Genomic DNA, 6,959 nt, shown 5'->3' with positions numbered 1-6,959 from the left:
AACTGGCAAAAAGCCTTCATTCTTATTAGGGGTTCAAGCATGAAATGCTGAAACCCTATTGTAATTGTAAGGATTCGTAAAACGCATCGCGCAGGACAAACCGTAAGGCCTAGAGACTTGAAACCTGGCCAGATGGTAGGCCTCAATTTGGGGACAACCTATCAGAGTATGACCCCGATTGGCCCATAGGTGGCGCTACAGCAACCAAAAGTTCAAAATCGCTCATATCTCTTAGACCGTTTGTCCCAGGATCAAGTGTATTATATCGTTGGAATCCTTGGCTCAAGGCGGACAAAATGGCTATCTCCGATTTGGATGTAGGCAGGGAAAATTTTCTGCTATGTTGACTTTTGTCCATAACCTACTTTTGCAAACTAGTCCCTGGTTTTTCGCCCGATCGGAACCAAACCAGTCTAGGACAATTCTCTGGACTCTCTAGATCAATAATTATCAAAAAAAAGTTGAACTTTGGCATTTGCGTGGCTGTAACAGGGTCATTTAGAAAAGGGGCGTGGCAAAATACGCTCAAAAGCCTATAAATCCCAAAGGAAAACTCAGAACTTCACCAAAATTGATGAGCATATGTGTCAGAACATGGTGAGGAAGCATGCAGAGTTTCATGGAGATCGGACCATAGGTGGCGCTATAACTGGCAAAAAGCCTTCATTCTTATTAGGGGTTCAAGCATGAAATGCTGAAACCCTATTGTAATTGTAAGGATTCGTAAAACGCATCGCGCAGGACAAACCGTAAGGCCTAGAGACTTGAAACCTGGCCAGATGGTAGGCCTCAATTTGGGGACAACCTATCAGAGTATGACCCCGATTGGCCCATAGGTGGCGCTACAGCAACCAAAAGTTCAAAATCGCTCATATCTCTTAGACCGTTTGTCCCAGGATCAAGTGTCTTATATCGTTGGAATCCTTGGCTCAAGGCGGACAAAATGGCTATCTCCGATTTGGATGTAGGCAGGGAAAATTTTCTGCTATGTTGACTTTTGTCCATAACCTACTTTTGCAAACTAGTCCCTGGTTTTTCGCCCGATCGGAACCAAACCAGTCTAGGACAATTCTCTGGACTCTCTAGATCAATAATTATCAAAAAAAAGTTGAACTTTGGCATTTGCGTGGCTGTAACAGGGTCATTTAGAAAAGGGGCGTGGCAAAATACGCTCAAAAGCCTATAAATCCCAAAGGAAAACTCAGAACTTGACCAAAATTGATGAGCATATGTGTCAGAACATGGTGAGGAAGCATGCAGAGTTTCATGGAGATCGGACCATAGGTGGCGCTATAACTGGCAAAAAGCCTTCATTCTTATTAGGGGTTCAAGCATGAAATGCTGAAACCCTATTGTAATTGTAAGGATTCGTAAAACGCATCGCGCAGGACAAACCGTAAGGCCTAGAGACTTGAAACCTGGCCAGATGGTAGGCCTCAATTTGGGGACAACCTATCAGAGTATGACCCCGATTGGCCCATAGGTGGCGCTACAGCAACCAAAAGTTCAAAATCGCTCATATCTCTTAGACCGTTTGTCCCAGGATCAAGTGTCTTATATCGTTGGAATCCTTGGCTCAAGGCGGACAAAATGGCTATCTCCGATTTGGATGTAGGCAGGGAAAATTTTCTGCTATGTTGACTTTTGTCCATAACCTACTTTTGCGAACTAGTCCCTGGTTTTTCGCCCGATCGGAACCAAACCAGTCTAGGACAATTCTCTGGACTCTCTAGATCAATAATTATCAAAAAAAAGTTGAACTTTGGCATTTGCGTGGCTGTAACAGGGTCATTTAGAAAAGGGGCGTGGCAAAATACGCTCAAAAGCCTATAAATCCCAAAGGAAAACTCAGAACTTGACCAAAATTGATGAGCATATGTGTCAGAACATGGTGAGGAAGCATGCAGAGTTTCATGGAGATCGGACCATAGGTGGCGCTATAACTGGCAAAAAGCCTTCATTCTTATTAGGGGTTCAAGCATGAAATGCTGAAACCCTATTGTAATTGTAAGGATTCGTAAAACGCATCGCGCAGGACAAACCGTAAGGCCTAGAGACTTGAAACCTGGCCAGATGGTAGGCCTCAATTTGGGGACAACCTATCAGAGTATGACCCCGATTGGCCCATAGGTGGCGCTACAGCAACCAAAAGTTCAAAATCGCTCATATCTCTTAGACCGTTTGTCCCAGGATCAAGTGTATTATATCGTTGGAATCCTTGGCTCAAGGCGGACAAAATGGCTATCTCCGATTTGGATGTAGGCAGGGAAAATTTTCTGCTATGTTGACTTTTGTCCATAACCTACTTTTGCAAACTAGTCCCTGGTTTTTCGCCCGATCGGAACCAAACCAGTCTAGGACAATTCTCTGGACTCTCTAGATCAATAATTATCAAAAAAAAGTTGAACTTTGGCATTTGCGTGGCTGTAACAGGGTCATTTAGAAAAGGGGCGTGGCAAAATACGCTCAAAAGCCTATAAATCCCAAAGGAAAACTCAGAACTTCACCAAAATTGATGAGCATATGTGTCAGAACATGGTGAGGAAGCATGCAGAGTTTCATGGAGATCGGACCATAGGTGGCGCTATAACTGGCAAAAAGCCTTCATTCTTATTAGGGGTTCAAGCATGAAATGCTGAAACCCTATTGTAATTGTAAGGATTCGTAAAACGCATCGCGCAGGACAAACCGTAAGGCCTAGAGACTTGAAACCTGGCCAGATGGTAGGCCTCAATTTGGGGACAACCTATCAGAGTATGACCCCGATTGGCCCATAGGTGGCGCTACAGCAACCAAAAGTTCAAAATCGCTCATATCTCTTAGACCGTTTGTCCCAGGATCAAGTGTCTTATATCGTTGGAATCCTTGGCTCAAGGCGGACAAAATGGCTATCTCCGATTTGGATGTAGGCAGGGAAAATTTTCTGCTATGTTGACTTTTGTCCATAACCTACTTTTGCAAACTAGTCCCTGGTTTTTCGCCCGATCGGAACCAAACCAGTCTAGGACAATTCTCTGGACTCTCTAGATCAATAATTATCAAAAAAAAGTTGAACTTTGGCATTTGCGTGGCTGTAACAGGGTCATTTAGAAAAGGGGCGTGGCAAAATACGCTCAAAAGCCTATAAATCCCAAAGGAAAACTCAGAACTTGACCAAAATTGATGAGCATATGTGTCAGAACATGGTGAGGAAGCATGCAGAGTTTCATGGAGATCGGACCATAGGTGGCGCTATAACTGGCAAAAAGCCTTCATTCTTATTAGGGGTTCAAGCATGAAATGCTGAAACCCTATTGTAATTGTAAGGATTCGTAAAACGCATCGCGCAGGACAAACCGTAAGGCCTAGAGACTTGAAACCTGGCCAGATGGTAGGCCTCAATTTGGGGACAACCTATCAGAGTATGACCCCGATTGGCCCATAGGTGGCGCTACAGCAACCAAAAGTTCAAAATCGCTCATAACTCTTAGACCGTTTGTCCCAGGATCAAGTGTCTTATATCGTTGGAATCCTTGGCTCAAGGCGGACAAAATGGCTATCTCCGATTTGGATGTAGGCAGGGAAAATTTTCTGCTATGTTGAATTTTGTCCAAAACCTACTTTTGCGATCTAGTCCCTGGTTTTTCGCCCGATCGGAACCAAACCAGTCTAGGACAATTCTCTGGACTCTCTAGATCAATAATTATCAAAAAAAAGTTGAACTTTGGCATTTGCGTGGCTGTAACAGGGTCATTTAGAAAAGGGGCGTGGCAAAATACGCTCAAAAGCCTATAAATCCCAAAGGAAAACTCAGAACTTCACCAAAATTGATGAGCATATGTGTCAGAACATGGTGAGGAAGCATGCAGAGTTTCATGGAGATCGGACCATAGGTGGCGCTATAACTGGCAAAAAGCCTTCATTCTTATTAGGGGTTCAAGCATGAAATGCTGAAACCCTATTGTAATTGTAAGGATTCGTAAAACGCATCGCGCAGGACAAACCGTAAGGCCTAGAGACTTGAAACCTGGCCAGATGGTAGGCCTCAATTTGGGGACAACCTATCAGAGTATGACCCTGATTGGCCCATAGGTGGCGCTACAGCAACCAAAAGTTCAAAATCGCTCATAACTCTTAGACCGTTTGTCCCAGGATCAAGTGTCTTATATCGTTGGAATCCTTGGCTCAAGGCGGACAAAATGGCTATCTCCGATTTGGATGTAGGCAGGGGAAAATTTTCTGCTATGTTGAATTTTGTCCAAAACCTACTTTTGCGAACTAGTCCCTGGTTTTTCGCCCGATCGGAACCAAACCAGTCTAGGACAATTCTCTGGACTCTCTAGATCAATAATTATCAAAAAAAAGTTGAACTTTGGCATTTGCGTGGCTGTAACAGGGTCATTTAGAAAAGGGGCGTGGCAAAATACGCTCAAAAGCCTATAAATCCCAAAGGAAAACTCAGAACTTCACCAAAATTGATGAGCATATGTGTCAGAACATGGTGAGGAAGCATGCAGAGTTTCATGGAGATCGGACCATAGGTGGCGCTATAACTGGCAAAAAGCCTTCATTCTTATTAGGGGTTCAAGCATGAAATGTTGAAACCCTATTGTAATTGTAAGGATTCGTAAAACGCATCGCGCAGGACAAACCGTAAGGCCTAGAGACTTGAAACCTGGCCAGATGGTAGGCCTCAATTTGGGGACAACCTATCAGAGTATGACCCCGATTGGCCCATAACATAAAATCGCTCATAACTCTTAGACCGTTTGTCCCAGGATCAAGTGTCTTATATCGTTGGAATCCTTGTCTCAAGGTGGACAAAATGGCTATCTCCGATTTGCTCGCCCTTCAGGCGCCAATTTGAGTAAATTGCATTTTTTTGAAAAACCTATTTTTGCGAACTTCTCCTAGGTTTTTTGCCCGATCGGAACCAAACCACTGCAAGAATATTCTCTGGAGTCTGACAATCAGTAATCATCCAAAAAATTCAAAATTTCAATTAATGGTCGATAAGGGGACCAAAATATTTGATGGCACCAGGGCCACTTTTACTAAAACGGTTATAAATTGTGAACACAAAGAGATTTTTTTGCTAAACTTGGGATACATCTTCCTAAGCTCAATCTGAGATCACTTGAAAAAAATCGCAACAATTGTCCACTTGGTGGCACTATAAAATGGTTATAACTTGTGAACAGAAAGAGATATTTTCGCAAAACTTGGGACACATGTTCATGAGCTCATTCTGAGGTCACGTGAAAAAAATCATGACAATTGGCCACTTGGTGGCACTATAAAATGGTTATAACTTGTGAGCGGAAAGAGATATTTTCGCTAAACTTGGGACACATGTTCATAAGCTCAATCTAAGTTGACATGAAAAAAATCTTGACAATTGGCCACTTGGTGGCGCTATAACAGTGAAAAAAATCATAACAATTGCTATAAGCGCACCCAACTGTTAGTCTGCTGAAAATTGGCACGCAGTGTCTTTGTCCAGGGTGCCATGATAGTCTATGAGAACATTGGTGTATCTCAAAAAACTCAGTATACGTCATTGGCACAATGCCTTGAAGGAGCCTTAGAAGTTTCAAGCCAGTGTTTTTTCACAGGAGTGACCTCCTAAGACTCCTGAATCCTTGCCGAGTCCAACAATACCAAACATGACAGGTTTCGCCCATAGACTGTAAAAAATATGGACAAAGCGTCTGTGACGTCACCCATAGACTTTCTGCAGAACGGTTTTGAAGCCTTTTATGGGGGGTATGGGCGGCACCATCTTGGAAAATCTTGGGAAATCCTAACCCCGCCCACCTTCTGACGCAGCGCGCGTCACTCAGCTCGCTCTGCTACTCCGGTTATCTCTGTGTATATTTTAGGCAACGGAATATGTTATAAAACACCATACTAACTCTTTTTTTTTCATTTAAAGAAATCTTAATATTATAGCCACACAAATGTGGTTCAGGCAACGCGTATTGATTATATTCACTGCACATAGTTTGCATATTTATAAAAAAAACAAAATATAAAACACAAACCTGCCTCTTTTCGTTTTAAATATAATATAAAAATATTAAACATTTGAATATGGTCCAGGCAATATGTGCATTTGTACTAAACAACAGATTTTGCAGTAAACAACATATAGATCATCTTCGTTGTGTTAAAATTTAAAATGACAAAACTCAACCCAGTCTCTTTTTGTTAAATTTCAGTTGTATCAATATTAGCCATTATAAAAGTATAAGTAAAAGGTATAAGAAGCTATACAAAAAAGCAAACAATTCAGTCAAACACACAAAGTCAGCGCTCGATCTAGTCTAACAATACAACAGTAAAGTTAAATAGTTTATAAAGTTATGAAACTTCCCCTCAGCAAAAACGTTTGGCCAGGGAACAAATTATAGTTTCACAAAACCAAAAATCGCCCGTTGGATATAGACAAGACGAATTATATCTCATGTTTAACCACTACAGAGACCCCAGGGTCAGCGGCGAACGACTAGCCGAGGAAAAGCTGTTCCAGGCAGGGTACATGCGCCGAGCGCCCGGTCATCATCGCTGGATCTCACAACTGGATAAAATTTTCATAAATCTTTAAATAAACCACAGATTTGAGCTTTAAATAACTACATTCTCGCCTGAAAAACTCTTAAACTACATTTCATGATACAGAAACCGTAGTATTATATTTCAACTGTGTTAAAAAATGGCGCTTATGTTGTCATTCTCCTTGGCCCAGCCATTATTATTATTATTCTGCCGTAAAACGCATCGTGCAGCCCAAACCGTAAGTGCTGGAGACTTGAAACTTTGCCAGATGGTAGTACAAAATCGAGGAAAGGTTGACAAAGTATGACCCCGATTGGCCAATAGGTGGCGCTATAGCAAGCAAAAGTATGAAATCGCTAATAACTCCTAGACGGTTTGTCATAGAATCAAGTGTCTTATATCACTGTAATCCTTGGCTCAAG

This window comes from Scardinius erythrophthalmus (genome assembly GCF_964197995.2).
Source record: "Scardinius erythrophthalmus genome assembly, contig: HAP1_SCAFFOLD_67, whole genome shotgun sequence".
In the NCBI taxonomy this organism is placed as follows: domain Eukaryota; kingdom Metazoa; phylum Chordata; class Actinopteri; order Cypriniformes; family Leuciscidae; genus Scardinius; species Scardinius erythrophthalmus.
Note: the sequence above shows the minus strand (reverse complement) of the source record.